General features: G+C 40.6%; 1 pseudogene; it reads right to left on the bottom strand.

Moving 5' to 3' along the window:
• Positions 1 to 2888: 2888 nt before the first annotated feature.
• LOC105744416 (guanylate-binding protein 6-like) lies at positions 2889 to 16851 on the bottom strand (annotated as a pseudogene).
• Positions 16852 to 17329: the final 478 nt, after the last annotated feature.

Raw genomic sequence — 17329 nt, 5'->3', positions numbered from 1 at the left:
GGGATCACTACCGAGTACCAGCTGATGATGCAACTAGAAAATGACCTTGAATTAAAGGTTCGACGCGGACCAGCAGAATATCCCTGTCTACATATAATAACAGGAGTTACAAATGCTGTTTGACCTAAAGTAAGGGGGAAATGGAAAGGACAAATGAGTTCATATGGCTATGATTCTCTAAAAGAGAGTCTGGAGGTTGTCAGAAGGATTGCCCTTATGCACACCGAGCAGAGTCTCAGAGAAAGATAAAGTAGATATAACCGCAGGTATTGGTCCTTTTGAGGGCTAAAGAGACCCACAGGTTCTATGGTCATGGCAGATGGGGTTCACTGCCATGTCAGTTGGCCCTTCTTTTTATTTTTTTTAATTTTTATTTTTTATTGACTTTGTAATAATATTACATTAAAAATATATATATATGAGGTCCCATTCAACCCCACCCACCCCAACCCATCTCCCCCTCGCCCCCCCAAGCAACACTCATTCCCATCATCATACACATCCATTGCATTTGGTAAGTACATCTTTGGGCACCTCTGCACCTCATGGTCAGTGGTCCACATCATAGCCCATACTCTCCCCCATTCCATCCAGTGGGCCCTGTGAGGATTTACAATGTCCGGTGATTGCCCCTGAAGCACCATCCAGGGCAGCTCCATGTCCCAAAGACGCCTCCACCTCTCATCTCTTCCTGCCTTTCCCCATACCCATCAGCCACCATGTCCACTTTTCCCAATCCAATGCCACCTTTTCTATGTGGACATTGGATTGGTTGTGTCCATTGCACCTCTATGTCAAGAGGAGGCTCAGATTCCACATGGATGCTGGATGCAATCCTCCCACTTTCAGTTGTAATCACTCTAGGCTCCATGGTGTGGTGGTTGTCCTTCTTCAACTCCATCTTAGCTGAGTGTGGTGAGTCCAATAAATCAGATTGTAGGTGCTGGAGTCTGTTGAGGCTCAGGACCTGGCTATCACATTGTCAGTCCAGAGATTCAAATCTCCTAAATATATTTTAAACCCCAACACTAACTGCAACTCCAGCACATTAGCATGAAAGTCTTATGAAGAGAGATCCCATCTGAGTCCAGATTCATCACACATAAACACCAGTTCCAAAGAGGGGCCATCTGACCTGGTAGTTAACCCCATCGGCCATGACCATAACTCCCATGGGTCACTTTAGCCCTCAAAGGAACCAATACCTGGGGGTTGTATCTGCTTTATCTGTCTCCTCAGACTCTGCTCAGTTGTGCATAAAGGCAATCCTTCTGATAGCCTCCAGACTCTTTTTTAGAGACTCGTAGCCATATAAACTCATTTCTCCTTTCCATTTCCCTCTTACATTAGGTCAAACAGCATTTTAAAGTCATGTTATTTTATGTAGACAGGGATATTCTGCTGATCCGCATTGAACCTTCTGTATAAGGTCATTTTCCAGTTACATCATCAGTTGGTAGTTGATAGTGGTCCCTCGGTGCCAGGGAGGCTCATCCCCGGGTGTCATGTCCCACGCTGGGGGGAAAGGCATTGCATTTACATGCTGAGTTTGGCTTCGAGACTGAGTTGGCCCTTCTTTGGAGCTGGTGTTTCTGCGTGATGGAGCTGGACTCAGATGGGATGTCTTTTCACAAGCCTTTCCTGCTACTTTACTGGAATTGTAGTTGGTGCTGGGTTTTAAGATATATCTAGGGGATTTGAATCTCTGGACTGACAATATGATAGCCAGGCCCTGAGCCTCAAGAGACTTCAGCTCCTACACTCTGATTTAGTGGACTTACCCCACTCAGCTGACATGGAGTTGAAGAATGTCAACCAGCACACCATGGAGCCTAGAGTGCCTACAACTGAAAGCAGGAGGATTGCATCCAGTATCCATGTGGAATCTAAGCCCCCTCTTGACACAGATGTGGAATGGACACAACCAAGCCAAGGTCCACAGGAAGGAGGAATACAGTAAGGATTAGAGTGGACTTAGTGATATCCTATTCATGAACTATTGTGGTTAATAGTCAAGAAAATGTGGCATTGGTGTGGAAAAAGTGGCCATGGTGGCTGCTGGGTGCGGGGAATGGGAGGAAGAGGTGAGATGTGGAGGCATTTTCGGGACTTGGAGTTGTCCTGGGTGGTGCCCCAGGGACAATTGCTGGACATTGTATGTCCTCCCATGACCCACTGGCTGGAACATGGGAGAGTGTGGGCTATGGTGTGGACCATGGGACATGGGGTACAGTGATGCCCAGAGATGTACTCACCAGATGCAATGGATGTGTCATGATGATGGGGGAGAGTGTTACTGTGGGGGGAGTGGTGGGGTGGGGGCAGTGGGGGTGAATGGGGACCTCATATTTTTTTATGTAATATTTTTTAAAAAATGAATAAATTGAGTAGAATTTGGAAAAAATAAATATATAAATAAAATCACTGATCCAAGCTTATGTCCAAGTAAACAAGAAAAGGAAGAAGAAAATAAATGCCATATATGAAGAAGGAGGAAAATCATGGAGGTAAAAAAGAAAGTTAATAAATTTGAAAACACAGAACAAAAGAGAAAATAACATTTCTTATTTAAAAACTATTAATAAAATGCATGCCCACTCAGAATGATTAGAAAAAGGGGGAAAACATAAATCACACCAATGAGGAATCAAAGAGTATATCATGCAATATCCTATGGATGTTATGAGCCTAGTGAATATTGAGAATATCTTTCTGCCAATTAAGGAGAGAGAGATTTATCAACCCTCTAAATCAGGGATTCTTAATCTTTTTTACTCTAAGACCCCTTTGCCAGTAAGGTGAAAACTACGGACCCCTTCGTAAGTCCACACAACACTATGTATAATTTAATAAATATGTCACACTGCACCAACACGTCCCCACAAGAATAATGTTGTTTTTTTTTTAATTCAAAGTTAAGCTCACAAACCTGTTGTCAAGAGCCCCTGCTCTAAACGATAAAGAAAATGTTCCAATTATTAGTTCATCCAACCATTATATATTTGTTCATTCATTCCATCAATCACCCTTGTAGAATTTCCTGTGCTTTACTGTTTTTGTATTTGGCCCTCAAGACATGAAAATGAATACCTCCTGAAGAAATGAGCGATTATTTGTCTAGGCATTTATGAATGTGTTGGTGGTGGGGGAATGTGGGGGAGCCCTGTATGATGATATGTATGTTTGTTTTGTAAGTTCACAACATTGTTGGGAAACAATTGTTCAAACTATGAAAGATCATCCTCAAAACATTACTACTAACTATAGTCAGTATCTTACATTTGCTGTTTGTTTCCCCCAAACCACCCAGGTAATGACACCTTGAATTAGTATTATATACTTGTTATAGTTAGTGAGAGATGTTCTCATGTTCTGTTAATTATAGTCCACTCTTCACCACAGGATTCATTGTGTTATACAGTTCCATGTTATACAGTTCCATGTACAATCCATTCAAAGTATACACTCAGTGGCTCTCATATTCATCACAGAGTTGTGCTGTCATCCCTTAGTCAATTTTAAAATGTTTTTATTACTCTAAAAGGAAAAAGTCCATACCCCTTTATCCATCCGTTTGTTGTCCCTTAGAATTGACATATTTTCTTTGACACTGTAGCAAAAATATTACAATTTACTACAATCCATAAAGATACGTTATAATTTTCCCATGTATCACTATATAGTTAACACTTTGTAAAGGAATATCATTCTTATATTAATACCCTTATCCACAATCTTCACACACCACCAAAATCACTATATTACACATTCTCCATATTATTCTCTAGCTCCCTTTCAATTGAAATATTACCTCCACAGACTACCCCTTTCAGCCACAATCATATTTAGAAATCAGCAGTTAGTTATAATCACTATAGTGCATTACCATCGACTCTATTCATTTCCACACATTTGCAATAAACCTTATTAAAAATTCTACATACATCAAGTATCAGCTTCCATTTTCAACCTATATTCGATTTCCTATAGTTTACCTTCATGAGTTTACTCATTTAGTTCATAGTAGAAAGACCATACAATATTTGTCCTTTTGTGTCTGACTTATTTCACTCTACATAACATCCTCAAGGTTCATCCATGTTGTCATATGCATCCTGATTCCTTCTTCCAGCTGAATAGTATTCCATTGTATGTATATACCACATTTTGTTTACCCATTCATCGATTGATAGATACTTGGGCTGTTTCCATATTTTAGCAATTGTGAATAATGCTGCTATGAACATCACTGTCCAGACTTTTTTTAGCTGTCTAATATCTACCAATATGATTTCATTCTTCATGTGAAAGACTATGTTCAGCTGTGAATTTAAATCGCTGTTTTAAAGTTATATTAAAGACCTATACTCTGCTTTCTCTACATAGCTGTTATCTGAGAGTTTATCAAACAGGCATCTTTTACCACTGATCTGAAATGATACTTTTGAATTGGACAAGCTCAATAAGTATTTGGGTCTACATCCAGAATATATCACCTGTTCCATGGCTCTATTTGGATGTTGTGCCCCAGTATTTCACTGATCTAATTACTGCAGCTCTACAATAGGTTTTTAGAAAAGGTAAATGTGGTCCATCTTCATTACTCCTCTTCTATATTCCTATGGCAATTTTTAAAAATAGGTAAAGCATTTGAATTTAAACTTTCATGGAGTCTAACTTCATTTTTCTAAAAAAACCTTTATACCTATTCATTTGAGACACATTAAATTAAGCGTGAATTGACTTGAATGTATACACTTTGTATGATTCTTTTTGTGACTATCACTAGCATTTTTGATAAGTTTATTTCAAGTGTTTAACTGCTATAGCAAATTTAGTCTATTTCTCCACCCTATCTTCTAAAGTGGTGCCAAAAAAACATCTTCTCTCAAGAGCTAGATAGTAAATATCTTAGATTTTGTTAGACATGCAGTTTTCATTGTAACTGCTCAACGCTGCCCTTGTGACTCAAAGGCAGACATAAACATATGAACTTGGTATATTCCAATAAATCTTTACAAACAAAGAAAAAATAGGTAGCAGGTAAGATTTGGCCCACAAGCTAGAAATTGCTGACCCCAGTTCTAAACCTTTGTTGGGCTCTACTTTAAACTAACTCATAATACCAAAATTTATTCTATCCAATGTGCCAGGTACTTACATCCTACTGATAAGTAGTCACTTTTTTACACTTAAAACTTGAAAGAATGAAAGGGAAAATCATATATGCCAAAAACAAGACAAGAATATATCCACGTTCTATACTTTCCTACAAAGAACATCTACTTCTTTTTAAACCATGAGGTAATGCCTTTTAAAATGCGGTTCATTACTCCGCCTGGAACATTGAGGATTGAACCTAACTGAGAGCCAATTCTGTCCAAACCTTGTAAAATCAAAGGAATACTTTCATTTTTAGCAGAATCAATAACCTTTTGCAAATAATTTGTCTGTGCCTGCATCTCCTCTGATTTCTTCCTAAATCCTTCTTTAAGCAGATCCTCTTGGACCTAAAAAAATGGTGAGGGATGTAAAATTTTAGAAATCCTCATTTTTCAAAATACGCATTTAGAACTTTGTAAAACAGTCTCTACATTACTTTGATAATGTGAGGAGAAAATTTGCAACAGGATTAACATCTGGTTTGGACACTGACAGTAAAAGGAAGCATAGTTTACAACCTTATTAATAGTCACCCACCATTATTAGTTTTTTGCAAGGGTGCCAAGTCAGGCATGTGAGATATTCCAGTGGTAAAATGCCACCTGAGAGGGACCCATAGGTACAAAGGCACCAATTCTCAATCCCACTCAGGATTGTACGCCCATTCATATTTTAGAAATAACAGAAACTTATAAGCTGATATAGAAATCTGACATACACATTTTCTGATGGGAGAAGAGAGCAATTCCGCTGTGGTATAGTGACTTGGACAGGTTCTCCATATTTGGACAAAATACAACAATGTTATAAGCTCTCAGTTCACCATGTTTCTAAGACTGGACACATTTGATAGTTCTAAATCAAAGTCTTTGGTTGGTAGTAGGGTTCCTGATAATTGGCAGGGACCTTGGGAAAACAAATTGATTGATGTTTATTTTGAACACACTTTGCGATGAAAGGCAGTGAACTGGAATGGCGCTCTTCTAGATGGTTTTGCATTCAGCTTCCCTTCCTTCCCAAAGTACCAGGACAATGACATTCAGGACAACCTAGGTCCCAGCCAGACTTACCTTCAGCTTATGCTCCAGCATTCTTTCCAGTTCTCTCAATTCGTTGTTCCTTTCCTTCTCCAGTTTCTCTCTCAGCTGGGCTATATTTTCCTGCATGCTCCTCTCTTTGGCCTCCATCTCCTGCTGCTGCTCCATCTGTTTCTGCCTCAGCAGCTCCTGTTCCTTCTCAGCTGCCTCTTTCATGGCCCGCTCCGCTAGCCCATGAAAGTATTAGAATGGTAATGAAATAATAGCTCAGGCGTGAGTTCAACCCTCCTAATATCAGAGACCAAACGGATCGAAGGTAGAGTGGGAAATCTCAGAATTCACCCAGTGTTCACACCACCCAGAGCAGAGTTCAGCTGTGGTGGGAAAATCGGTGTCTAGCTGGATGTACAACCACACCTCCCTTGTAGTTTTCAGATTGAGCAGAGTGTGTGATCAGAAGGAGAGCGCCTCATTGTTTGGGAATGTCTTCCTGTTAGAGCTGCCAGAGGACATGGCAGGAACCCCGCCCCCTCCACCCCCCCCCCCAAGGCCTTGTGCCTGTACCTGCTATGGCTTTCTCTCCATCAGTGAGGGCTCTATCTGCCTGCAGGATGGATTGCTCTATTGCCGCCTGTGCCTGCAGGAAGCTCTGGAGAACTTCTTTTGCCTGAGAAACCAACAAGAGCAAAGAACATAAAATTCCACCATGGAGATTAATTCTGCACAGTCAAGTCTGTATAGGTCTTTTTTCTTTCTGCTTAATATTCCATGAAGCTCCTACAAGGGGTCTAAGCTCCTTAGTGTGAACAGAGATTCTCATATTTCCTTCTGGTCTGTCTCTCCAAATGCTTTCTCTTTGGTATATCGTAATACTTGCTGTAGTGCCCAGCTAGTAAAATTATGTGCTATTGTATATATTTTGAAGTATACACAGTACTTTGAACTTCAGATAACATCTTGACCTGAACAACATGTACAAATACTTGAAAATCTACACTGCTCTCCCCTCAAGGTTTCGTAAGATACCTTTACAGTGTGAAATGCTGCCCCTCCCCTGCCACTGATAGATGTGTAAATTTATGTAACTATTTAACTGGCCTGTGTCTTCCACATGACATCTCTAAAATGTGGATCATAAGGATAGATGTTTTGGTACCATGGAGGGTTTAATTTAAATGCTTAGGGAAAAGAGCTTTACACTATTATCAGCTGTATAGGCAATAAATTTTCAATGTATCTTAATTGTATTACTATTATTACATTTCTTATCATTCTCTGTGCCAGCCAGGATCACAGGACTCAGAGCATTATATTCTGTATGCAATTGCCTACAATTGACTCTCACTTTTGATCAGAAGTGTAAAGTCTTTCACTTTAAATCATAAATCCTAGGACCTGGCACAAAGCTTGCCACTTAGTTTGATGAAGAAATAGATACTTTCTGTCTGTCTTTCCTGGATTTCTGATATGCATACTCTCTCATAGGTGATGAACATTTCTACTCTGATCAGGAATAAAGAGCAAATACTGGACATTAGAAGCTAAAAGTATCATGATCTCTGATTCCTCACAACAGGGCCTGGGCTCTCAGATTTTCCAGAGACCCCCTGATCCACTCTGTCAGCTTCCCCATGCTCTGCTGTTCCTCACCTTCACTCCTTTCCTGGGCACTTGCCAATACCCCTGTTCAATCCTTCTCTTTGCTTCTATGTAGCATTTGTGCCCTCCAGGAACACAGAAAACTCCTGCTGCAATACTTTCCATCAGGGCCTCTGAAAGCTGATTCAGTCTAGCCTGGCAGTATGTAAGAGATGCTTGTTCATTTTGCTGCAAGAAAGCCTCCTTTTTATTCTTTATGATTTCCTGCAAGGGAAAAGGAAAGGAAAGTCACCAGAACACACGTACTGGGGAAATCAAATTTCAAAGAAACTAGTAGAAGAGTGGGTTGAACCGCGGTCTTCCCGAGAAAAACATTCTAGTGGGGTAGGACACAGAATGGATCTGAATCAGGAGACTTGGTTCTTTCCCAACTTAAAAACCCTCTTAATGCCCCTCGGTCTCAGGCTCCTCTTCTGTGACATGCATGGGGTTGCATCACATGATCTTTGTGGTTCCTAGCTGCTGCAGCATTAGGTGATTCTATCTTCAATGGCACAATGATCAAACAAGAGCAATGGTAGTTACAGGATGGCCTGGAATGTGCATCTGAAAAGAAAATTTTAGTTTCCTAAAATTCGCAGAGTGTGCACAAAAAAAGCAACAAGCTCAGGGTTCAATTGTGAGTGTTCTATGTAGGCTTTGAATCCATCAACGTGTTCACTTAAGTGTTCACTTTGTTTCAGTGGTCATATAAATTACTGGATAAAATGTCCAATCTTTAAAGAGGGTAAAAAAAAGGGGGGGGGGGTAATATATTCCACTGTAAGTAGAATCCTTGAGCGAGAGATGACCCAGGAAGTCTATAAGGGTAGCTCTAGGCCTAATTCCTTTAGGGAAAGAGTCACAAAGTTTACATAGTAAGGGAAAGTACCACAAGCTTTTTCTGGAACTCCTGTTCATCATCCTTGAAGGAGTGCTCCATGAAGACGGTAGTGGCTTCCCTCTCACAGTCCATGTGCACATCCAGCAGCTCCTGGAGCGTGTCTGTGGGGAGCTTTACTCGCTGGGCCATCTGCTCGCTGTAGTGGTCGGCTGCCTTCTGCACGGCCACCGAGTTCTCACGCTGGGCCAGCGTTGTCACTGCATTCTCCAAACAAGGCACCGCTCCACTGTTGATGGTATCCACGTAGATCACCACTAGAGCCCCCAGTCCTGGATAAGGTACAAAATTCAGCAGATAAATTAAAAATTCTCTTTCAAAGGTTCCAGGATTCTGAGACTACATTTCTAAATTCACACATGCACACACACACACACACACAAATCAGACCCTACCTCCTTTTATGATCATCACCTTTACTTTCCTATTAACTCTTATTTTATGGTTTTTCAGGTCACATATTCAATAAATTAAACATGCACCTTCATCTAACATACTTTAGACATAGCATTAAAATAATTTTCCATGGAAAGAAATTGAAGAGACAGCAGATTATACATGTAGACATGATGCAGCGTACGTCAGATTATATGTATGCCTAATTTTAGGAATCCAATGTATTTCCAAAGACTTAATGGTAATATTTACTTCTGGACTGCTTTCAATACCCAAAAATATCTTCATAATCTCCTTGCAGGGAAAACTCATCATATAGGAGAGCCCTAAGTGGACAGCATTCTGTTTTTATACCCAGATTTTACCCAAATTGTTTTTTTTTCTATGAAATACATGAAAGCCTTCAGAATTTGCAATTTTGAAGAGGGATTTTTAAACTCACCAAAAAGAGATACATATAAAACTATCCACATTTCTTCATACCCATACCTTGCATACCCATACATTTATATAGACTCAAACAAAACTACTGAGAACCTCATTACATAATATATTCAACACCTACTAGGCTGGACAGAAAGGCAAAAAAGGGACTCACGAGGCCCATTGACCATGAATCCCTCTCTGAGGGTCTTGGTTCTGGCATGGGTGAAGATATAAGAACAGAAACGGTTTGTTTGCTCCTGGAAATGAGGATCCAGCTGGTCTTCTGACACATCGTCAATATGGGCTAGGAGCTCTTTGTCATTTGTTGGCCGGTCAAAGATGAAGCACTTCCGTTTTGGAAAGAAATTCCTGATGCACTCCCTGGGCAAATTGGATGATCGGATTTTGGCACTCATGCCTGAGGGAAGGAAAAAACAGGGATTACAATGGGCACATTGGGTAAAGGGAGTTGAAGATTCTTATGGCTAGGGATTTTTTATCTTTGAATACTTTTATGTTTATAGAACTTCTTTAATATCAACACTCAATAGGTCTCTGCAAATCAAACTTATGCCAATGACATAACTCTGGAGAGAAATTTGAGGCAGCATCTCTCCTAAGTGAAAAACAACAAGAAAAACAACAAAAAATCTATGGTTGTTACCCTCAGAAGTAAACATCGTGTCCAATATAAATGGCTGGATGCAAGGGACATCAAATACATATTTTCAGTCTACTCAAACCTATATAGAAATTGAGTGTGGGACCAAATCAAGAGAAAAGCCACAAACAAAGATAATGGGACAATTTTAGAAAAAAGTGGATGACACACTGGTTAAGTCAGGAAAACTAAAAACAATGTGTATAGTGCTACCAACTTTTACCAAAATCCTCTGAAGACTAAATGTAACCAAATTGAATTTGACTCTTAGAGGACAAGGACTATTTTGAATTGATAGGGCCATTGCTGTGCTTAGCCAATTTCTCAATAAAGGTTTTAAGAAAGCATGAATGAAACAAAGAAAGAATGATGATATACTAATTGATATTTCTCTCGTAGTTTCACCAGATAACAATCTGTATAACTGCAACCAATAAAAGGATTTCCCTTGAAAAATATTGCATATATAAACATGTTGTAAAGAAAAGAAAGTATGACTGAGAAGGAACAATAAATAGTATGATGATTAGTAGAAATGTTACAAGGGTATAGATTGAAAAGACATATTTCTTCAAGATTTTTTAGAGCATAAAGTCATTTTTGTACAAGATGAACTATCCAGGCACTGGAAAGTTTTGCGTGTCATTGAGAAGAATGAGATGAATGAGTGGAATGTATTTTTTAATTAGATAATGCTTTTCATCCTGATTTTACATGTAACAAGTATCTGGTTAGCTGTTTTCCTCAAACAATGTAGGCACCAAATTAAAAACAAGTATCTGGTCTTCAGAAAGTTGTAGCACACACTGTAATTGGGTACTTGAGGTACCAATCAAGAGAAGCACAAACTGGTTTTGAATAATGTTGTACATGAGGCTCTTGTCCTCTTGGGTGAGCTTCACCTCCAGTCCCTAGAGTGTTTCAAGACACCTCCCAGTCACCATGTCTGTTGAACTCAATCTAACATCACATACAAAGGCAAATGAAATCCCAGAGGTGACTGACCCTGTTCAGTAGATCCCACCCCCTCCTGGAAATCCATTGCTAGATCATGATCTGACCTGGAATCAGCTTTAAGGCATTCTCCAGGTACTCATCTTCTGTGATGGGGTGACCTTTCAACTTTAGCTCCAGGGTGAAATCTCGTACAGTCCAGATAAAATCTGGAAAGAAACTCACAAAGTCTGTGGAATCATCAACTTCTTCAGGTGTGGTTGAGGACTTGGTCTTGATCAGTTTCGTGAGCTCTGTCACGTAGCTAGGATTTGGCTAAGGAAAAGAAGCTCCCACCCCAAAATGCCCACATTTCCCTTAGAAAAATTCAAACTTTCTCTTCTGCCTTGTTCCACCTCCATTTACCAAAGGCAACGACATGGTAGAGAAGACTCTCACCCAGCCTCCATGCCCTTAAACCAATGACCTTGGGCGGGGTTCTGAAGGATACTGCAGCTGCTCCAGGGCCTGGTGGTTGATGGTGCTCATGCTGTTGTAGACAAAACGCTGCTCAGAAGCACAGCCAATGCGAAGATCCACGAGTCGTTCTTAGGGTCACCCTGGAGCATACATTAGTGTGGGGGACTTAGGAGGCCACTCGTTAGAAACCCATCCAGACATTTATTCCATCGGTCAGATATTTCAGCTAACATACCAGATGGGCAAAGACAGGCTACGAAGACTGACATGATGTGAATCTCAGCTGGGACCATGACAACAACATTTCTTGTAATCTCAGTTTTCTTGTCTGTAAGAGAGTTCTAATACTCTTGTTGTTTTTTTTTTCCTCAATGAGATAAAGGAAAATAATATATATATAAATAAAACTAGTACAATACTTGGGATCCAGTTAGGTATTCAATGGTAGATCTATTCACATATTCATTCAACACACATTTATTGGTCATAAGCTCCAAGAAATATACTATGGTAGGCACAACAGGGGATTCCAATTTTATCCAGTTACATTCAATAATTTATTTACAAGCAGCTTCTTGATATTTCCCAGTGCTCTTAGGGTCAGGAATCTAAAGAAATAATGGCAATTGTTACTCTTGAGATCACTGTTTTAAAGCAGTGGAAAACAGGCATGAAAAAAAAACAAGGCAACACAAATGACAATATCTGCAAGCAGCTTAAATTTTAGTAATGAAGGTAAATAGAGGAATCTGGAGCCATAATATTAAGTTAAAAATGATGATTCTATTAAGGAAAAACAGAAGGTGGATATAGAAGACTAGACTAGAAAGTGAGCTGTTACAGGCTGATGAAGGCCTTAAAGGTCAGGCAAACTTGTTTGAATAAATTATAGCATTGCTTAAACTATACCATTATCAACAAATCATTTCTACTATACATAGTGTGTAATATTTGGCACTGATTCTTTGAACAATGGAAACAGTGGGATGTACACATAGAAGAATAGATATGGGAGTGTGGGGGAAAATAGCACCACAGTACTTTCTTTCTCCAAATGCTAATTTTTTTAAAATTAGGATAAGAAGGAGACTATAACAAACAATTACTTATATATAGATAAGGCCATAGCTATGTTTGAGATACGGTTTTGAATGTTAACAAAGAATTTCTAACTTCTCTTTGAGTAGAATTACAGACAATAGCATTTTAGATATGCTTTCCAAATAATTCCCAAATAAGACAAAGACAGAGAGGGAAATCATTCATTTCGTGCATTTACGCTACAGCTAAAATACCAGAAGTACGTCTAAAATGATTTTGTAGCTTAAGCACATGCCTTCTGATGTCAGTGCAGTCAGAGTTAGAGCAAAGCCTTCCTGAGTGTTGTGTGTGTGCAGCTGATAAGCTTTACCTAGGAAATGAAGACCAGCTCCCTTAGCTCCAGCCCTAAATGCAGATGTCTTCCAGTAGGTTGGAGCGTGGAAGGGAAGCCTTCTTGATCCCCTGGGTGGGGGCTGCTGCCGCTCTCCTTCCTACCCAGTTACTCTAACATTTAAGAGTCTTATCTGTGATATGCTGCCTTGCCCCCCACCCCGCCCCTTCAGGACTGGAGGACAGCTGTTGGACTGCTATTGAGAGGTGGCCCTCAACTGTCAGCCCCCTTAGTGTGAAAGGCTTCGAGGGGAGCCCTTCAGTGATTGACCAGTTCCAAGAGGATAGAAGCCTCAAACTCTAGTCCCAACTCAGCATCCCTATAGGAGCCATTCGGACCATCCAGGCCACAGAGCCTCCCATGGAAGCGCTGGAGTCCAAAGGTTTATCTTGAATGCAGCTTCTCCCTCTACCCAACCTGCTTCTTTCCCAATGAGCACTCTATTAATTCTGACTGCACACATGTGGTGTCCTCAACAGGATAAAGGCTCTTTGAGAGCAGGGCCTTTACTGTGTTCCCTAATAACTGCAGTACTAAGTGCTGAGGTCTGGAACTCAACTGTTCAATAATTTTGTATTGAAGTGGAATCAAATCATTCACTCCTGGGCCAACTAGTAAAAGATTTTACCTAATACATCCCAATATCTGATCTTACCTAGAGGTAAGGGTCAAAGAGAGCAAATTTGCATCTTTCACTACAGTTGCATATCAGGATTTCAGGAACAGATCACATCAATCAAGAAGATATAAGGAGAAAATCCAGCATAAAATTCACTGTATATGCCTCTGTCTCACCTTTTCCACATCCCCCAGACCCTCAGTGTCCAGAAGGACCAGGGTATGGTCCGGCTTAGAGGGGTGGGACACACACCACATCCAGATGCCCTTGGTTTCAGACTGCACCGTGGAGCCCAGTGGAAAGCCTGCAGGGGCGGGGAGAAAGCAACACACTGTGACAGCAGGTAGCCCCGAAGCTCAGGGGCTACAGAATCAGGCCTGTGGGATTCTAAGTGCCCCAGGAAACAAGATGATGCTTTCAATAGATCAACAAGAATTTCCTATTATGTGTGTCACCTCTCTCAAAGAGTTGAGGAAAGTAAAGTAGGCATCCACTGAAACGAAGGAAAGAGAGGCAATTGGTAACCAAACAAGAAGTTGGAAGGTTGTGTTTCAAGGCCACCAAAGAGTGGATTGACCAGAGACATGAGAAGAGAAGGAATGGAAAAAGGACATTGAGGAAAATATATCTTCCCTTTGAAAAATAGTAAAACTATGAGTGTTACCCACCTCAAAATATGGAGTCCAGAAAGGATTTTTAAGGTGAAAGATGACCATGCATGTTTGTCATGCATGAATAAGAATAAGCAAGAGATATGTTGCACAAGTTCAGGGCTTCAACTAGTAAAAGCAGTGTGGGATTCTGAGCACTATTCAGAGAGATTTTCTTTAACAGTCTTAAAACAAAGAGTATGAGAGGGTGTTCTGCTAAATAAAATGCTTTGTTAATGCTTTGCTATATATATATATGTCTATAGATTGATATAATGACTTAATTAACTCAAGCCTAAGAAAGCAAAACACAGATATATATTTATTTTACTACACTTCCGTTAATAATTGGGAGAATAAAAAGTAAGCAAAGGATTGTCTACAAACAGGGGTTCAACTGCTGCATCATAATCTTTTATGATATACATACTATAGATATAAGCTCACCAAACTGGGGGACACACCAATATACCTGGCCCACCTCTAGCCAGAGTCCCAATTGGATGCAAAATAAATATATATATGCATATCTAGTTTAATAAGTCTATACTGATAATTAGAGTGAGAAAAAAGAATAACATAACCAGTCAAAAGGTTAAAGCAATATTGAGTAGAGTCACAAAATGACAGATAAATAGAACAGTCTTGCATACAAACTCAGCAACATCTAGCTCACAGCTGGGAAGCCCAGAATCAGCAGCCCATACCACAGTCTCAATTGAAAGCAACAGGTGAACCTGTACAGATCACCCTCTCCCAGGGTGGGAATTCACCTGGACTGATCAAGGACTACACCTTTCATGGAGCTCCTAATCAATGAACTATAGATCCAACTTATGAGTACTACATCAGTTCCCAAGGAAGTGGCCAGCCTCATCAGGAAGGAACAAAACACTCCCCAGTCAGGACATTCTAAGGTTTCTGTGTCAGTTCCCAAGAAAGTGGCCAGCCTTCCCAGGGAGGAGCACAACACTCCCCGGACTACACCTTGTCTGTTCTTATTTGTTACAAAGCACCCCCCAATGTGCCCACTGTTCTAGTTCTCGTCACTCCCCCTGAAATATGAAAAGTGCTGCCTGGTAAGGCATTGGTGTGCTGATTAACAAAGCTTCCTGCATGATGTTTCACTTTCAGGTTTGAACAATATTCACTAAATATTTCCCAGTACAGAAGGGATTATGGTAAGGAAGACAATTTGCTGGTGAGAATTAGAATTGGAAGTTTTGTTTATCACAAAAGGTCCGGTTCTTCCTTCCAGTGTTGCTGGTGGAGGCTTAAGAAACGAAGACACGGCTGGGATGAAGCTACTGGCCCCTATTTTGGGCCAGCACTCACCATGGTTCTGTCTTGCCAGCCGGTTCATCAGGTAGGATTTGCCTGTGCGATATAGCCCTACAATGGCCACCACCACCACAGGCTGGGAAATGTGCTCAAGAATCTGAACAGCCTGCTTGTTCACCAACAGATGTTCATTCTTGTTTTCCACCAGACAAATGGGCGAATTCATGGTGAGTACGGCTGCCAGGTGACCTGCAAACCCAGAAGAGCCTGTGAGTGCAATAGGAGATTCCCAGCTCATCTCTAGCTTTGGGTATCCAAGGCACTTATCAGCATCCTGAGTGTGGTCTGTTGTATTCATTTTCCAAGACTACTGCAACAAATTACCACAAAGTGAGCTACCTGGATTAAAACAAAAATAGATTCTTCTCCCACATTCTGGATGACAGATGTTTCAAATCCCTGAGTCATTAGGGCCACACCCCCTCTAAAGGCTCTAGGAGAGAATCCTTCCCTACCTCTTCCAGCTCTTGTTGGCTCCACATACTCCCTGGCTGGAGGCTGCATAACTCCAATCACATGGTCTTCTCTTCTGTGTGTGTCTTCTCTTCTGTCTTGGAAAAATCTCCCTGACAATCTCCCATCAGGATATTTGTCATTGTATACAGGACCCACCTTCGATATCCTTAACTTAGCTACATCTGCCAAGACCCTTTGTACATACAAATAAGGTCACATTTTTAGTTACTCGCACTTAGGAGTAGGCAGTGTATTTTTGGAGGCTGCTGTTCAACCCACTACACATGTGTATATCAACTTTTTACTTTTTGTGCAGTTCTAAGTGAAAATATTGGAAGATGATACACTCTTAGGCCACTGTGCCCACAATGCCTGCTTATGTGGATGAGGTCACATAGAATGCTACTAATTTCCACTGACTCATTTCTCTAAAAAATGACACAGATGCCTTAAGAACATTATCTTATTGATCCTGACAAGAATTCTAATATTGAAAAAATTGTATCCTTTCTTCGGAGATAAAATAAAGGAAGCATAGATAGGGCACATGATTAAAGGTTTCATAGTCAGAACCAAGATTTGAACACAAATCTGTGTCACATCCAAGGAGGGCTCCCAGATTAAATTTATGAGTAACTGATTAGATATTGTCAAAAAGTAAGATATATAGGCATAGTAATATGATTTTAAGTGTTTTACAAATATTATTTCATTTAGTACTTGTAATGGCCCTATGAGGTAATTAATACAAATATGCCTAGCACATTGTTTTTTTTTTTCAAAAGATGAAACTGTGGCAGGATAGAGTAAGCATTTTGCCAGTCACGAAGCTAGTAAAGCAGCAATCCAGTATTTGAACGCAGGCAGCTGACTCCAGTCTGCCCACACTCTCTCTGCTCCTCCCTTTCTTTCTCACTAACTCTCTCTCACATCCATCAGTCTCAGACAGGTTCCTGCTGTAGCTCTCCTTCCTTTAACTCTTCTACTTTACGATCTACATCATCAGGTAAATCCCCATTAAGAGCCCGAAAAAAATATCCATGGATATAGAAACATTTCCCTCAATCCGAGAAAGGACTTGGCCACCCCTTCTGAAGAGGAGGGCAGCTGCCTCCTGGGCCATCCCAGGCTCTTTCCAGGGACCACCCGCTGCAGCCCTGGGGGGACGCCCCAGGAGGAGTAGCGCAGCCCGGGGC

Source organism: Dasypus novemcinctus, chromosome 9 (assembly GCF_030445035.2).
Source record: "Dasypus novemcinctus isolate mDasNov1 chromosome 9, mDasNov1.1.hap2, whole genome shotgun sequence".
Taxonomy (NCBI): domain Eukaryota; kingdom Metazoa; phylum Chordata; class Mammalia; order Cingulata; family Dasypodidae; genus Dasypus; species Dasypus novemcinctus.
Note: the sequence above shows the minus strand (reverse complement) of the source record. Positions and strands in the feature narration are given on the sequence as shown.